Raw genomic sequence first — 18,077 nt, forward strand, 5'->3', positions numbered from 1 at the left:
AATTATGAAAAAAGGAAAAACTAAACATACAAAGAGATGAAGACCAAGATATTTTAATGTCATGATGAAGTGAAAAATAATTTTATGAATATGTCAATGGTTAACATATTTTAATCATATGCCTGTTCAATACAACTTCAATATTTTGAAAGATTTTCATAGGCTTATTGAAAAGCAAGTTGCTCATTCATCTACTAATTAAATCAGTAAATATTTATTGAATTTCTACATATGCCAGGCAATATGTTCTACTTGAGAATTCATGATTGTAAAATACACATCTCCTCTGTTACTGTCTATTGTTAAAGATATTTATTAACTATGCAGACATTTTAAATTCATACTGAGAAAAAACATGTTATATCTTAAATAGTGGGTCAGTTCTGATATGAGAGTAATTGTGAGATGAAAGCCAACACAGAAAAATGAACACATGAAGAACACGGCTAGAACTTTCCAGGCACAGTCACTCAAGGACCTGAATGTATGCCAGTTTGTCATATAGCAGAGAGCAAGGATAGTGTCAAAGCTCAGGCCATAGTTATGTGTTCTACATGATCACACCAATATAAATGGATTGTTGAAGTGTGAGTCTTCAAAATAGGAAATATGGGATAATCTTGTTTTAATTAATTAATTAGAAATTAATTAAGAAATTTTGTCAATAAGTAGCACAGGCTTGAGCGGAACTTATGGCATTTCTGTGTCAGTTTTCTGAGGGAATGGTTTACAGATGTGTACCTCCAAGCATATATGAATGAGAAACTTAGCTCTTTGGGCCATCCTTTAATCTGTTTTAATCTATTAGTTCTTATACTGAGTTCATCCTACTTGATATCATCTTCTCTGTGACATTGATAGAGTCTCCTTGCCCCAGAATTATAAACGATTAAAAGTAGTCCCTTCTGATATAGCTGGTCATAGTTTATCATCTTATTCTCCATCTGTTGCCCATTGTAGATGAAAAACTGAGCTGGTATTACTGGTTTACTCTTCCCTTTTTCCCGAGGGGAGTGAGTTTGTCATCTTGGTATTCTACTACTGGCATTGCTGAGACTATCTGTTTATTGTAAAATTGGGTAGGAGAGTAAATACAAATAACCTGGATGAACTATAAAACATTGAACAGGAGCACATTAATTATTGGTGAATCTGTGTATGGCATCAACAAGATCTGCTATTCTTATAATTTTTTCCTAAGATGAAAATTATTTGAAAATAAAAGGAGGGGGTGTTATATATGACTTGTGGCCCACTGCTTAATATTTTACAACTATGCTGTAACCATAGTCTTACTGATGACAGTTCCTGCTAACAAAAGCTGCATGGGCTGACAGTGAGTTTCTGTTGAGATTTGACCATGCCTATTATGTAAATAACTGAGTGGGAAACAACAGATGCTAAAGAGAACACAAGCTGTTTTGCAAAGCAGAGACCTCTGTATCATCTTCCAAGAGGGGATAGTGAGTAATTTCTTCAACATTAGAAAATTAACATGAGCAGGAAAATTAAAAACTATTGCACAACATAATTTATATATAAACATTCTAGACTCAGACTCCCTCTGTTTCTTACCCTGTTATTGCAGCAGAAGAGCAGAGTTAGAAATTGAACCTTCTCAGGAATTGTAAGATTTCTATATTTATAATATCATCCAAACCCTCATTATCTATACTCTTCTGCCTGAATAAAATGGAACCATCCATACATTCTGCAAAGAATAACTATAAGCTTCTTATATCTTTTTAATTACTAATTAATTCCTATTAGCTTTTTATTCATTTTATTTTTCAATGCTCAAACACATGTATTAACAATCTGTTCATAAGGAATCTGATCACAAGGAAATGAAAGCCTGAAATAAATGATACTTTGGGTGGCATAAATGAATACCAAACTTGAGGAGGCACCCCAGTGTGCATCTTATAACAGTTGAGTGTGAAATCAGCTTGCTAGCAAGGAAAGACAAGAACAATATTTATACTACAAGTGATCTGCAAACCAAATTATTTTGAGAAAAGTAATGAAAGGTCATATCCCACAACCAGAAAAGGAAGCCATCTGAGTATTAAGTGGACCAAATTCTCTTGTTAATTTCTGATAGTGTCTGATACTCTTTCCTTTTAAAATAAAGAAGTCAAAGTTTATGTTCGTGGTAGTGGCCATTAAATATCCTTATTAAGAAGCTGAAATGCATTTGCCCTCAGAGCACTCATCCAAGAGTCAACTATGTGTAACACTGATATATTTCCTTGCAGTCTTCAATGGAACTGAATCAGCTGTTAACATAATCAGATAATGAAAATAGCAAGGTCATAGAGGAGTCAGATTTGTTCATATAGACATACAAATAGAAAGAGTCACAATTCCAGTATCACAGGACAGAGAACTTACGATAAAAAAAAAAAATTACTTTAGACACAGAGTCTTTCTGGCCACTTTTTAAATTAAACACACTAGTATTTTAGTAAGATCTCTTTTCATCACATGATAATCCAAACCAAATACTTTGAATGCACAGAATATTCCACATTTAACTTCCCCAGGGTTTCCTAAGACATACGTTAAGGTGAGACTTAAAAATGAATGCATATCTTCTCACTAATTAAAGAAGGAGAAACAGATTCCATTTAAATTCTGGGGAACCTTAGATAATGTGTCTGACACTCAAACATGTTCAGTTTCATAATTTGTGCAACGCTATTTTGTGCAAGTAGGCTAAACTTGATCAGTCAGTTTGAGGAAGTTCTCATGTGCAGTATAAGAAATCATTTCTTGACAATGGGAATGAAGGAGGAAGCTCTGGGCTTCTTGCTGTGTTTGCTTTGTTATGTACATAATGCCATGATCTCTGGATTTAAAACAACCTGCAAAAAGTACATCATAATCCCTAGCCCTTCTGCCTCCTTTCTCCTTTCTTGTTGCATATTTATTTATTTATTTATTTTTATTGCTGGGGCTCTGGGTGTTTCTGGTGTCTTGGAAATACACTGTTACTTTAGAGACAGGAATTATTCTAGAACTGCCAGGTCTTGGCAAGATGGTCAGGCTGTTCCTAATTTTACTGGTGTCCAGTACAGAGGAAGTTCCTGCAGTTGCTCCCTGTGTTTCTTTTTCAGTCTGATTCTTCTCTTCACTTTTCTTTATTCTTAGGTAGTTGTGCTGATATATTATTTATTAAAACTTGCCTGAGGATTCAGAATGTAAAGCCAGTAACAAGTCATAGAGGTCAGGCAATGGTGATACACACCTTTAATCCCAGCAGCCATACTAGCAAGCCATATAGTCAGGCAGAGGTGGCACAAACATTTATTCTCAGGACTCAAGAGACAGGCATAGATCTCCCCGAGTTCAAGGCCACCATGGCCTACAAAAGAGTGAAGAGTAATAGAGCCTATGCCTTTGCTCCCAGCACTTGGGATCACACACTCTAATTTCAGCACTGGGGATGTACCTTTAACCCCAGAATTGGGGATGTCTAGACAGGAGGATATGGCTGGATGGAGAATGGACTATAGGGAGAAGGAGATAGGAATTTGGAGATTTTGGCTCTGAGGAATTGTGGAGACAGGATTGCCATTTCAGCTTGGTAGAGGCAAGATCTACCAGCTAGCCTGCTTTGGTTCCCTGGCAGCTTGAACCTCAAAATCTGTCTTTGAGATTTTATTAGTCATCTTACATGTAGTAAGAATGTTCTTGCTCTGGTAGCCACTTATCTGCATCTGGGGTTACTTTGTGGTTGTAATTCTTTTTCCTCCTCTGTATTCTTTCAAACCTCTTTGTCCTTGATCCTTAGGTTAATTTTCTCCAGTAACTTTCTCACCTCTCTTTCAGATGTATGTAGCACCAAGAGCATTTTCAAGAACTTAAGCATCAACTTTTAAAGACATACTATCTGCTGAGGGAAAACACTTTTGAAAGGCCTTTCCCTTCACTGGGTTCATAAACAAGGAAGCAGAAATAGTGGGGGCTAGGGTATAAATAGATTTTTTTTTTTTTGTGTCCATAGCTGTTTTGTTGTTTTGTGTTAGTACCTCTTACTAACTTCCATATTTGAGCTTAAAGATTGCAATTTCTCTTATCAAGGACAAATTAGCATGGAATTAGGATTGATATCTTTGATAGCACTGTATACCATGGCACTATCAGTATCTTCTTTGCGGCTATAGATACCATGCGTGATTTAATTTTTAATTCCTCTGTTCTTCCCAATATTAGACAGGCTTTGGAAATATTACTTGTGAAAATTTCAACTGTAACATGGTAAGCTTGATTTCAGCTATATTTTCTGGATGTTGGTCAGAAAATTCCTAAAGCAGCTCTATTGTTTTTGAATGTTACTTTTCATGGAAGAGCTTGGGAGCTTGAATTAACACAGGCAGGAGATGCTCATGATGTTGAGACTGTAGGTTAGCAGATATTTTTTGGCATTGTTCTGTTTGGTATGAATAGATAACAAACACAGCTTTGTTAAAGTGTTTTAACTGCAATTTTATCTTTGAAGGCTTAAATTCTATTCCAACATTAGTGAATTTCACCCCTCTTTTGCAATTAAAGACATTTTTTTGTTCTTATTAATGATAATGATGCTATTTGCAATTAGGCCCAGTGTTGCCCCATTTGTTGGTTTTAGTTTTATTATCTTGTAAAGTTGCAGGATCTCTTCTGTATGACCCAGAAAGTACAGGAAGTAGCCATTTTACCATGAATGATCAGAAAAATATTTCTTTTTCACTGTTGCAATTCAGATTTTGTGCCAGAAATGGACAATTTGATAGTTATTGCTTTGAATGCCAGGGGTACCCAGCACGTTCACATTTATTGTGATTGGTGGCTTCTGTGAGACAGTGTAAAATCATTATATTTCTTATTCCTTTTTACTTACTTAAATTTATTATTATTATTGGTCTACTTTAAAAAAAGTGAGTCTGTGTTAAATCATCACAAAAAGACAAAGAATTGTAACATGCTTTTCAAAGCTAATAACAATACTCCAATGTTTTCATTATCAAAGATCATGATTCATTTCACAAGTACTTCATGACTATTCTGGGCAGCATGGTGACCACTAATGTGGTTAAAGACACTGTGACAATTTGACTTCAGTGATGGAAGACCTGAATTTGCAATTGTATTGCTGTGTGCTATAAGGGTAAAGTAGAATATACATTGTATCATGAAAGCTTAGTTAGAAACTTAGTATTTCTCATTATTAGATTTTTATTTGATATTTCATGTTGAAGTTTAAATGTATTTCAATAAACAAAATTTATGTTTGAAATAATCTCAAATCTCATCCATTCTTTTATTTTTTTATTGTGGTGGCTAGGAAATCTTAACTAACATACATGACTCATTCTATTGAGTATACTTGCCTATAAATTTTACTCTTAGTATTCTATTTCTATCTACTTTTATTTTCATCATTGTCATATTTCTACCCCTAAATCAGTGGCAAAGCATTTGAAAGAAGATGACTGTTATAAATAAATCAACACTATACTACTAATAAAATGAAAAAAAAAAACTGTTAAGATCTGAAAGGATTCAAAATTCCAAATGGCCAAGATATTTTAATTATAGTAATGATACATTAACATTATTTTCTGAAGTCTTAAGAAGGCTTGATATGTACTCAGATGTATCATTTGATATTACATTCTATGTCATTATTATGTGTTGGATGAGATTATGAACATGTTCTAGATGATATCTCATAATCACTACTTATGGCTCTGACTCATGATCATTTCTTCTTTAGCTGCAGCCTCAAACTGCCTGAGGATGAACTGATCTAATTAACTTTCCTCTTTCAGTTGATAAGTGATACTTTTTTTCCCTCACACAATACCCATTAATTTGACAACATTCTGTAATGAGAAATTTTGACCAGATCATTCTTTTGGTCCCTTGGATGGAAGCATGTCCAGTTTTGAAAGTACTCTGGAGCCTTCAGGGGGCATTGATGGCTTGAAATCTGAATTGTTGACATAGGGAAGAAAATAATTAAGCTGTATCTATGCTGGCAAGATTTTTTTTTTATGTAATAATACCAAGAACAAAGGTTCCTTAGCTCTAGAAGCCCACATTTCTCATCTCTAAAGTAGAAATTATAGGAAAGCCCCCTTTGTAGGAATGCCATGAAGACTGATGAGACAATACATATAAAGCACTTGTTACATAAAAGGTTGTCAGTACACAGTTACTGTAACTATCACTATTTTTCTGTCATTGTTAGGTTTCAACTTCAGTGAAAAGTAGAAATAAGGTTGTGCTGCTCAGGAGCAGAAAGTGACCAACTCCCACATATATCTCAAATGTTATTACTTACAGAAATAACAAAGAAGTCAGCAGAACATACAGGCCATTATGGGCTATCCATACTTAAGCCTGGAGTTAGGCATTTGTTGTAGAGCTGTGCAGAATGGTCCAAGTGCAACAAAGTCTGAGAGTCCCTTAGAGGGGCCCTGACTCCCTTCTCACTGGCAAAGAGTCTCCAGATCCTTCAGTGAGGCACACCTGACCTGAGTGAAGAAGGAAGATCCTGCCTGATGAGTCACTCAAGCAAATAGCTGCAGCAAAATGTGGAAAGGCAGCAGGTGAGACAGAAATGTTCATCTAGAACATACATACATACATACATACATACATACATACATGTGTTAATTAACACACCTTTGGAATTGTTTTGCATTGAAAAAATAGAATTTAAAAGTACCTGGAGGAATCAAACATAGAAAATCAGTGCAAAGACCCTGTGGCTGATGCCATAGCTGCCTGTGCTTGTAGTAAGTATCTGCAATGGCACAAGTTGGAGGTAGGGTGACAGGGTATGCCAGTTAAGGCAGAAGCCCATATGAATCAGGACTTTGTTCTTTCAGTTTGATTTCTCATAGAAAGCAAACACTAAACACAATGGCAAACAACACAAAAATCATTCTGATTTTGATATTTCACTGACCAGTCAGTAAAGTTCTTGCCACATAAGCATGAAGGGAAAACCGAAATTTGATTACTAGAATGTATTTACAAAGCCAAGAATGATGGTAAATACTTGTAATGACATCTGTAAAGATGGAGACAACAGATTTCTGGGCTTACTGGTTAATCATCCTAGAAACATTGGGGAATCTCAGGCCAATGAGAGCCCATGGCTCTCCTATGGAATACCATCTGATATTTTCTTATTTCCACACACAGATGTATATACACCTGAACACAAGCATGTACTCATGTACACATCTACATGCATATATACAAAACATAAATTAATAAAACTCAAGATCACTCTGGATAAACCTAGAGAATACATTAGGGGTGTGATTGGAAAGGGCACATGTGAGTAATTCTAGAAACAAATTTGTTAAAAAAAATTCAAATAGAGATTCTTTGGAGACAGGTATCAGAAACCCACTTCATGTTGTAAAAGAAAAAACAGTATCCTTGAAAGGAAAGGAAGGCTTCTACAGGATCCAAAATCTCACATCCGAGATTTCTCAACCTTATGTTTGGAAGTGGGGTTGGTCACCCCTGCCTCCCCCCACAGTTAGTACAGGACACATCCAGACACCAAATTCTCAACACAAAGGGGATTTATTACCCCAGAGGTGCAAGCAAGAATGTGAGGGGAGTGAGTGGGGGTGGGTTCAAAGGCAGCAGCAAGCAGCAAGCAGCAAGCAAGCAGATGGTTTTGTTCGTTTTGCAGAAGTGGGCTTTTAAGGAGAAATGGGAGTGTGTGTCTGTGCTAAGGTGAATTGGTAAATCCTGATTGGATGTGTTATTTAAATAATGAATTTTGATTGATGTACCTTTGTGTTTTGTCTAAGGAATGAATCAATGATTTTTTTAGCAAGAGAGAGGGAAAAGAACAAAATGGCAACACCATTTTTGTCATGCTAGGTTCTGTTGGAGCCCTTCAATGATCCCACCTCAATCTCATTTGTTTTGGTAACAACGATATTGTATGTACATGTCTTTATTTTCCTTTCCCTCTGTGAATATGTACATTCTTTTTCTCTTCACCTCCCATCCTTCTCCTCCCTCCTAGAAGAAGGATCCCTGCTGTCCTTGTCTCCTCATCTTCAATACTCTTCACTATGGCTTCCACAGTCAAGACTCCTTAGAATTATCTCTTTAAGGATCTGTAATTATGAGCACATTACCATTTAAAGGAACATTTACAAGTTGTTATCTGACTGACTGCCCTGAATACTTAGAAACAGCTGAATAACTTGATTTTCTTGAAATTGCCTTTACTGTGGGACTCTTTGAAGATGGAATTTGGCTCTTCTGCAAACTTATGTTAATCACGTCTTTTACCATCTCTCACTAAATGGTACTGTCAGTGAAACGCAGGACCTTTTTTCTTGTTCCCATCAGCATATACTTACCATAAGAAAGACTTGGCTGTACACTGTATATTCTGGGCAACTCTGCATATGTAAATTCAGGTAGCATTTACTATGACCATATAGAAATGATGTTCCTATATGGATTACCCCAAATGTTATGTTTCCAAAAAAACAGAAAACAAATGAGTTATATTATACCTATTCTCCCAAACATCTCCAAAACATGTTTTAATCAAATCCTCCAATAACCTGTGAGATGCAGAAGAGTTTTTTTTCTATTTACAAGTAAAGAAAATAAGGTAGTAGAAAGTTCACAAATATTAAATGGAATTGTGTTCTCTAACAGTGGGTACTGGAAAAGTGAATAAACACTAACTTTGGGCTGGAAATTTCTTAATGCGATAATGAACCCCACCTCTGATACTTTTAGGGATGTATTACCCTAAGCATGTAGACGTATTTCAGTAAGTTCTGATCTACAGAAGCCTGTGTCCATAGGTAATCTGTTTGTGCTTTACTTACTTATCTGAGTCATCTGAAGAAAAATGTTCCAGCTACATCATTGACTATTATTTTCTTCTTTCTTTCTCTTCAAGATATGGCCATCCAAATCTGTACACTACACCCTTGGTACAAATTGTAGTACAAACAAATATTTTTTTAATTAATAAATTACTTGACTTCTTAGTAGAAATTCTTTTTGCCATTTTTTGTTGAGCTATACATTTCTCCCATTCCCTCTTCCACTTTCCCCTTCTACCCACCCCTCCTATCCCCCGTGCTCCCAATTTACTCACAAGATTTTGTCTTTTTCCACATCCTAGGTGGATCCATGTATGTTTCTCTTAGGGTCTTCTTTGTTACCTAGGTTCTCTGGGATTGTGTCCTGTAGGCTGGTTGGCTGATTGGCTGTTTGGCTGTTTGTCCTTTTCCCTTTATGTCTATTGTTTACTTATGGGTGAATACATAGTGTGTTTGTTCTTCTGGGCCTGGGCCTGGAATTTTTTTTTTTTCTATCCATTTGCCTGCTAATTTCAATATATCTTTGTTTTTTACTGCTGAGTAATACTCCATTGTGTAAATATATCACATCTTCTTTAGTTGATGGATATCTAGGTTTTTCCAGGTTCTGGCTATTACAAATAATGCAGCTATCAATATAGTAGGGCAAATGTCCTTCGGATGTAAGTGTGCATTCTTTGGGTATGTGCCCGAGAGTGTTATTGCTAGATCTTGAGGTAGACTGATTCCAAATTTTCTGAGAAAACACCATACTGATTTCCAAAGTGGCTGTACAACTTTGCATTTCCACCAGCAATAGAGGAGTGTTCCATTTACTCCACATCCTCTCCAGCATAAACTATCATTAGAGCTTTTTATCTTGGTCATTCTGACAGATGTAAGATGGTATCTAAGGGTTGTTTTGATTTGCATTTCTCTGTTCTTGAGCATTTCCTTAACTGTCTTTTGGCCATTTGAGATTTCTCTGTTGAGAGTCCTCTTTTTAAATTTGTACTCATTTTCTTAATTGGATTATTTAGTTTTTAAATATTTAGTTTCTTGTGTTCTTTGTATATTTTTCACATCAATCCTCTGTCAGATGTGGGGTTGGTAAATATCTTTTCTAATTCTGTAGGCTGCTGCTTTGTATTCTTGTTCACATCCTTTGCTTTACAGAAACTTCTCAGTTTCAGGAGGTCCCCTTTTTCCATTGTTGCTCTCAGTGTCTGTGCTACTAGTCTTATATTTAGGAAGTAGTCACCTATGCCAATGCATTCAAAGGTATGTCCCACTTTATCTTCTATAAGGTACAATGTTGTTGGTTTGAGTTTTGTACATGGCAATAGAAATGGATTTATTTGCATTATTCTACATGTCAGCATCTAGTTACTCCATCATTATTTGTTAATGATGCTTTCTTTTTTATATTTTATAATTTTAGCTTCTTTGTCAACAATCAGATGTTCATAGATGTGTGGATTGATTACAGGGTCTTCAATTTGATTCCATTGGTCCAACTCTCTGCTTTTGTATTAATACCAAGCTGTTTTAATTACTGTAGCTGTATAGTAGAATGTGGTGATGCCTTCTGAAGTTATTTTATTGTACATTATTGTTTTGGCTATTCTGGGTTTTTGTTTTTTCGAATGGAGCAGTAGATAAAGTTGAGTATTGTCTTTCAAAGTCTGTAAAGAATCTTGCTGGGATTTTGGTTGGGATTGCATTGACTCTCTGGGTTGATTTTGGTAAGATCACCATTTTTACTATGTTAATCCTACCTATCCAAGAGCATGAGAGATCTTTCCTTTTTCCAACATCTTCTTCAATTTCTTCTTCAAAGTATAACAAAGTTCTTGTTATACAGATCTTTCACTTGTTTGGCTAGAGTTATCCCAAAAAGTTTTATGTTATTTGTGGCTATAGTAAAGGGTATCCTTCTCTGATTTCATTCTCAGTCAACTTATCATATATATATATATATATATATATATATATATATATATATGAGGGCTATTGATTATTTTTAGTTAATCTTGTATCCTGCTAATTTACTGAAGGTGTTTTCAAGTTGTAGTAGTTCTCTGGTAGGATTTTTTTTCAGTCACTTGTGTATACTATCATATTATTAAGAAATAGCAAAAGTTTAACTTCTTCTTTTCCAATTTGTATCCCATTGATCTACTTTTGTTGTCTCATTGCTCTAGCCAGAACTTCAGATATTATATTAAAATATGTGGAGATCTTATTCCTAATTTTAATGGGATTGCTTTGAGATTTTCTCCATTTAGTTTGATGTTGGCTTTGGCTTGCCATATACTGCCTTTATTATGATTAGGTATGGTCCTTGTATCCCTGCTCTCTTCAAGACCACTATCATGAAAGGGTGTAGATTTTTGTTGAAGGGTTTTTAAGCTTTTTTACGCATCCAATGAGATGATCATGTGGTTTTATTCTTTCAGTTTGTTTATATGATAGATTACATTGACAGATTTTCATATGTTGAACTGTCCCTGCATCTCTGGAATGAAGCCTACTTTTTCATGGTGAAAGGTTTTTCTGATGTATTCTTGGATTAAGAATGCCAGCATTTTATTGAGTATTTTGCAACAATGTTCATGAGGGAGACTGGTCTGTATTCTCTATCTTAGTTGTGTCTTTGTGTGACTTGGGTATCAGGGTAACTGTAGTCTCATAAAAAAGAGTTTGCCAATGTTTCTTCTGTTTCTTTTGTGTGGAACAATTTGAGAAGTATTAGTATTAGCTCTTCTTTGATGTTCTAGTAGAATTCTGTGCTAAAATCATCTGGCCCTGGCATTTTTTAAAAATATACGTTTGATGACTGTTTCTATTTCCATAGGGATTATAGGTCTATGTAATTTGTTTATCTGGTCTTGACTTAATTTTGGTATGTGGAACTTATCCAGAAAATTGTCCATTTCTTCCTCTAAGCAGTAAAGGTGGAGTTTGTGTTTCAGGGGGTCCCTCTTTCTCTATGGTTCTGTTGAACATTCAGGTGCAGACAGAGTTGAGCCTTTGGTGATTGATTGTTCCTCCAGGTGGTCTCAAGGCTCAGATGGTCTATCCTCTCTTTATAGGAGGGGGCACTACTCTAGTTGTCACTCCCCCAGGTGCAGTGTGTTCTGGGCTTGGGTGATCATTCATATAGGTTCAGGCATGGATGAAGCTGAGGCTTGTAAGGAGTACGGTTTTTCCGCCTGCCGCCGCCCCAAATAACACACAGAGACTCTGTATTTGATACAATACTGTTGGCCCGGTTACTTGTTTCTTATCGGCTAGCTCTGCCTTAATTATTAACCCATTTCTGCTGATCTATGTATTTCTCTTACCGGGGAGCCGGCAGCATACCTCTTTCTCCAGACTCTCCATCTTGGCTCCTCCTTACTACTTCCTATTTCCTCCTTGTCTCCTAGTCCCTCCTATCTTCCTTTCCTATTGGCCAACAGTGCTTTATTTATTAACCAGTATGAGAATCATATACAGAATGACATCTCCCATCAGAGGCTCCAGTGGCTGGATAGTTTCTGGTGTCCACTGCTTTCCTGGGCCCACTCTGGTGCTGATGCTGTTCCTTGGCATGCCCAGAAATACTTCTTAAGATAGTTTTTGGATGCTGCTGCTGTTGACACTTCTGGGCCTCTCACTTGGCTGCTGGCAATCGCCTCTTCCCCCAGCTTCTAGGCCTCTTACTCAGCCACTGATGCTCTCTCATGAATTACTTTTTAAATACAAGCAACTGGGGCTGAAGAGTTGGCTTAGTGGTAAAAGCATCTGCTTCTTACGGAGGACCCAGGTTTGGTTTCCAGAACGCTCATGGTGATTCACAAGCATTTGTAACTTCAGTTCCAAGAAATCAAACAATTTCAGCAGACCTCCTCCGATACTGTTCACATACATACATAAGGGCAAAACACTTATACAATACAATAAATAATTCTAGAAAAGCAAAAAAACCTATGATATATTTTCCCTTTGATAATAATAAAAACTGTATAAAAATCATTGAGACTATGCCCTTTCTATACAGCTCTCTATAGCTGCCCTTCATGGTTAATGACAGCAAACTATAGGTGATAATCACATGGATGTATACAGTGTATACATATCTTTCTGTAGCCATTCACCACTCTGGATTTCCTATAGAGCTATCACACTATAAATAGATATCATATGTTATGGTTTATGGAAGAATAGCAGGAAAATAATATCCTGTCCATGCTCAAAACTAACATACCTCTTCATAAGCATTTCTGTCTGCAGTTGCTTGAATTCACAAGCAATGAACACATACATGTAGCCAGCTAACTGCATACAGGTTTTTCTTTATGCAGTTGTAGACCTTGGGTTTATTTCTGAACTTAAAAAATCCAGAGAACAGGGATTAAAAATCTGGTTTAAAACTTTTGATCTGTAACTAAAGAAGAGAAAGTAAAAGTTTATTAGTTATTTACTTGCCTAAATGACAATAATGATGATAGAATGACAGCTTAGTAAATTTTTCGGAGTAACCTAACAGAAACAGAAAAGAATAAAGCAATCAAATGTGATGTCATAAACTATGATGTTGGAAGTATACCAAGGTTTAGAGAAATGATCCTTACTTTACAGCTGTTTTTGGACTGTCTCTCAATCAATATGCGCTTATATTTTCTTCTCTATCTACTGATTTAGAATCAGGGTTCATTTAAAATTTCCCTCCATCATGTACTGATCAAGAAAGTAATTGAAGGCCTTAGGAACCAATTAGAGTTTAACTCTCCTCCTCCTGATCATCCCTCAGCAGCTGTTCCTAGAGAAAGCTGGAAAGAGCTCAAAGAAAAGCTGCTTTGGAACAGACAGATTCGCCTGGAATTCATAAACCCTGCTAAGGCTGCCCTGCCAGCCATCCTGGCATCTCTGAGTGGTGATTCCATTTAGCCTGAGAGCAATGTTCTGTGTCGGGTGCTAAGAATTTAGAGCATCAATTAGACATGGTTTGTACCCTCAGGAATCTCACAATGTAGTGAAGGAAACAAGATAAACATTCAATTAAGAGAAAGTAGATACACATGTACACAAAAATATTGACTCAGTTTGAGGAAAAGGAGGGTCATGATTAAGATGCTCATCAAGGAAGTCTTGCATATCAGCCTTTAATGTGACTCTACCAGAAGGGAGAGTTTCTGTATGCCAAGATGTAAGGGCTGCATGTCAAGAAGAGGGACCCTTTTTCCTTTTCCTCTTCTTTGCTCTGCTTCCCCTTCCTATCTCTTTTATTCTGTCTGCCTCTTTTTCCTTTTTCCTTTCCTACCTTTCTTTATTCCATCTTTCCAGAGGCTCCAGGTCAGAGAGAAACCAATTTGAGTTCAAGGAATGAGAAAACCTTCCAGAGGATCTGCCCTTTGAGATTTTGGATGTTATCTAAGGATACATTTGTTGGTTGTCACACTATCTGAGATTAGCATATTTATAATATACTGTGTCTGTCCTAAGGCCTTTAACTGTCAAAAGAATTAATTCAAAGTATTTTCTCTCTTGAATTAAAACCATCATTCTGGCAAGTTAACAATTCATATAAAGGAAAGTAAAACTTTGAATTTGCTTTACAAAAGCTCATTCACATACTGGTTTAGGACAGTATGCAGGGAAAGTGGCTGTCTAGACTTTGCAGCATCACTGGTACACCCTGGGAAATCCTAGAGAACATCCTGAGACCCCTGCATTGTCCTCTCCTGTACTACTTCTCCACATCCTTTATCCTGGCATGATATTTCCACATCCTTTGAACAAATAATGCAGTCCATATCTTTGGGTGTCTGTAATGTCTTTCTCTTCTATTATAGTTTCCAAAATTTATGGTATTACATTTCTCTTTTGCCTTTAGAATTTAACCAGAGGTTGTTTTGCTTTTCCATGTAGTGAGGAGAACCAGGGGAGAAAGACACAGATGGTAACATTTCAAAAGGAAAACTGAGAAATTGCACATACATCTTTCAGCTTTGTGGCAGAATGTTTTCCAAGATTCTCGGGGTAAAATGTGCAGTGTGATACAGACTGAAGCATACTGGAAAGAGTGAAGCCAGCCCATGAGGACAGTGCAGTAAATCTCTGTGGTCCAATCCAACCACAGAACATGTGAGCTCTTAAACTCTGGCAACTATTTTTTTTCCCTTATGGAGTTTTTGACCTCTTTGTACACTCAGATAGGTTTCATCTGGTTAGAACGTGTGTCATATTTAAACTTCCTTTAGATCTGTGGAGTTGAAGTGAAAATAGATAAAAATAAACCTAACATAGTCCATAACACACTGAAATGTTGCTGGTGTGGGAGAGGGGCAGTAATTGTGCCCAGATAATGTTGTCATACTTTGTAAAGCCTTTAATGCTGGAATTTATTTATTAATGATGCATGGGTTATTACCCACCATCTGTCTTGTGTTAGCAGTGGGCTGTTTCAGATTATGGTAATGTGTTTCTGATTTGAGTTGTGTTGAAAGCCAGAACAAGGCATCTCATGTGCAGTCCTCTTTGAGGCCTGCTGTTTTCAATTCCTCTTCACAGAAAGAGCTTTTATTTGATTTGTTATGGGGATTTTTTTTTCTTCTGTTGCCAAAACAGCTGCAAGCCTGGAAGGGAATAAGACACAGAGCCACATCAACCTTGTTAGCTTGTAAAGCAGAGAGAGAGAGAGAGAGAGAGAGAGAGAGAGAGAGAGAGAGAGAGAGAAGAAAAATAAAATGGAGTGTTTCAACAACAAATATGAAAGAGGAGGTAGAAAGGGGCAAAGGGGACCGGCATAATTTATAGTTTATGCACTGTAGATTGAATTGCAATGTATTTGACTGATCACCACGCACATCAAATAGAATCACTTTGGTGACTTTTAACATACAAATAATAAATATAAGTCTTTAATGAGCTGGTCAACCCTATAGCCATTGAGGAGAAAATTCAATGCTTCGAGATTTGACATATTTTTATTATTTGTTAATGAGTAGAGAAAAAGGAATTACCTAACAATAGACCATCCTTACCTACTGTGCATATTTGCTCCTATGGGATTCTTCATCTCTTGAGTCTTGCTGTGATATGGACTATGAGGCCAAAAAGCTGAGTTCAAGTTAATAATGGTGATAGAATGTTTTAAGTCTTCCCTGCTTGACATAGTATACAAGCTACAAAAGTTAGATATGTGTCCAAAATTACTAAATATTGTTAAGTTTAAGTCACCTTTAATCAACTTAAATTTAAGTAAGAGAAAAGCTAATATATTTTCCCATTCTGTGAGCTGCTGCTTTGTCTTGTTGACTCTGTTCTTTGCCTTACAGAAGCTTTTCAATTTCAGGAGGTCCCTTTTATTAACTGTTGATCTCACTGTCTGTGCTACTTACTGGTGTTATGTTCAGGAAGTGGTCTTCTGTACAAATTCATTCAAGGGTACCTCCCACTTTCTATTCTAAGAGGTTCAGTGTGGTTGGATTTGTGTTGAGGTCTTTGATGCATTTGAACTTAAGTTTTCTGCATGGTGATAGATATGGATCTATCTGCAGACTTCTACAGCTCAGCATCCAGTTATGCCAGCACCATTTGTTGCATTTCTTTCTTATCATTGCTGACAAACTGAAGGTACACACAAGCCAACTAGGATGCTCTATTCACCCTTGTTACAGAATATTCCTTTACACTGTGTGAAGATGTGTCACTGTGATTGGTTTAATAAAGAGCTGAATGACAAACATCTAGGTGGGGAAAGGTATAGGTGAGACTTCTACATAGAGATATCTGGGAAGAATAAGGGCAGAGTCATCAGCAAATGCTGAGGGAACAGACACATAGAAGGAAATGTAAAAGCCATGAGTCACGAGGCAATGTTAAATTAGTAGAAATGGGTTAATTTAAATTAAGTTATAAGAGATAGTTAGAAATAAGCCTAAAATATCAGCTGATCTTTCATAATAGTAAGTTTCTGTGTCTTTACTGTGGGACCAGTGGTCTTGACAAAAAGGTTCAATTATACATGTCATACTTTCTAGTTTTTATGGGTGTATTTACGTTTTCATTTACATTATTCTTTATTCTAGATTAGAGGGCTTACTACCACTTTCAGTATTATGTGTTTTGATGCTTATATGCTTTTATAAATTTATTCATTTTCATCTTTTATATCAATATCTTAAACTGATGTCATTAAGATAAGCCATTAATCTGATACCAATAAGATAAGCCATTAATTATGAGTGTTAATATCTCAGTTTTGTTCACATGATAATATGGGTAAATACTATCTTACTTGCATGTATTAGTCAGGACCTATTTTATATATTTTAATTTGGAAGTCATTAAATAGATCTTATGCTTTATTTCCCATAGCCAACATTATAGTCAAAATATGATATGAAATACTGCCTATACTTGTCAAGATATTAAGGATATATAAGAATAAATTTTCAGACCAAATCTAAAAAGCACCTCATTACCATAAAATAGTAAGATCAATTCCCTGGGAAGTTCTGCATGGAACCTTTTATTATATGGATATGTAATGCTACAAAATGTGTTATGATCATGAAAGAGCAGTTTATTGGAATAAAAATTTAGTTTAAAGATCAAACATTTAAAGTCTGGAGAGACCTACGAGTTGCAACTTTTAAAACCACTTTCTATGTATCAAATGATAATACCCATTGAACAGATGGAGGCAGGAAACTTTAGGTATGTGCAGGAAAAGCAACAGAAACAAGGAGTCTGGAGCCAAGCTATCTGTGAAGGTTATTGGCATATCAGTAGCACAGAGCATATATTATGCTTCCAACTTAGTGACATTTTTACATTTACAGAATAAATTACTGAAAAGTATCTTGTATTCCTTTGATAATTGAATTATTTACACAACATTTTTATCATTTTTGAAGTTTTCTTTTTTTAATATCATTGAAATCCTAAAAGCATGCGAAGTCCCCCAATTAACTACGTACAGAAACGAGACAGAAATGGTAATGAATTTTAATGCTAAAAATGTCAGAATTTAAAACACTAGGTAAACATTTTCACTAAGAACCATCTTAAGTACATCAGAGTCACTTGTTTCAATAAGAAATGGGGAGAATGGAGATGAAAAAAGAATTGAGGCCAACAGTGTGTGAGAGCATATGTAGAACAGATGAGATCTACAATACACCCAGCTGTCTGGTCATGCTGTCTTTGCTCCTGTTGCACATAGAAACTGAT

General features: G+C 36.1%; 1 pseudogene; it reads right to left on the reverse strand.

Moving 5' to 3' along the window:
* Positions 1–3,675: 3,675 nt before the first annotated feature.
* LOC127224782 (signal recognition particle subunit SRP72-like) lies at positions 3,676–13,163 on the reverse strand (annotated as a pseudogene).
* Positions 13,164–18,077: the final 4,914 nt, after the last annotated feature.

This window comes from Phodopus roborovskii, unplaced genomic scaffold (genome assembly GCF_943737965.1).
Source record: "Phodopus roborovskii unplaced genomic scaffold, PHOROB, whole genome shotgun sequence".
NCBI lineage: Eukaryota > Metazoa > Chordata > Mammalia > Rodentia > Cricetidae > Phodopus > Phodopus roborovskii.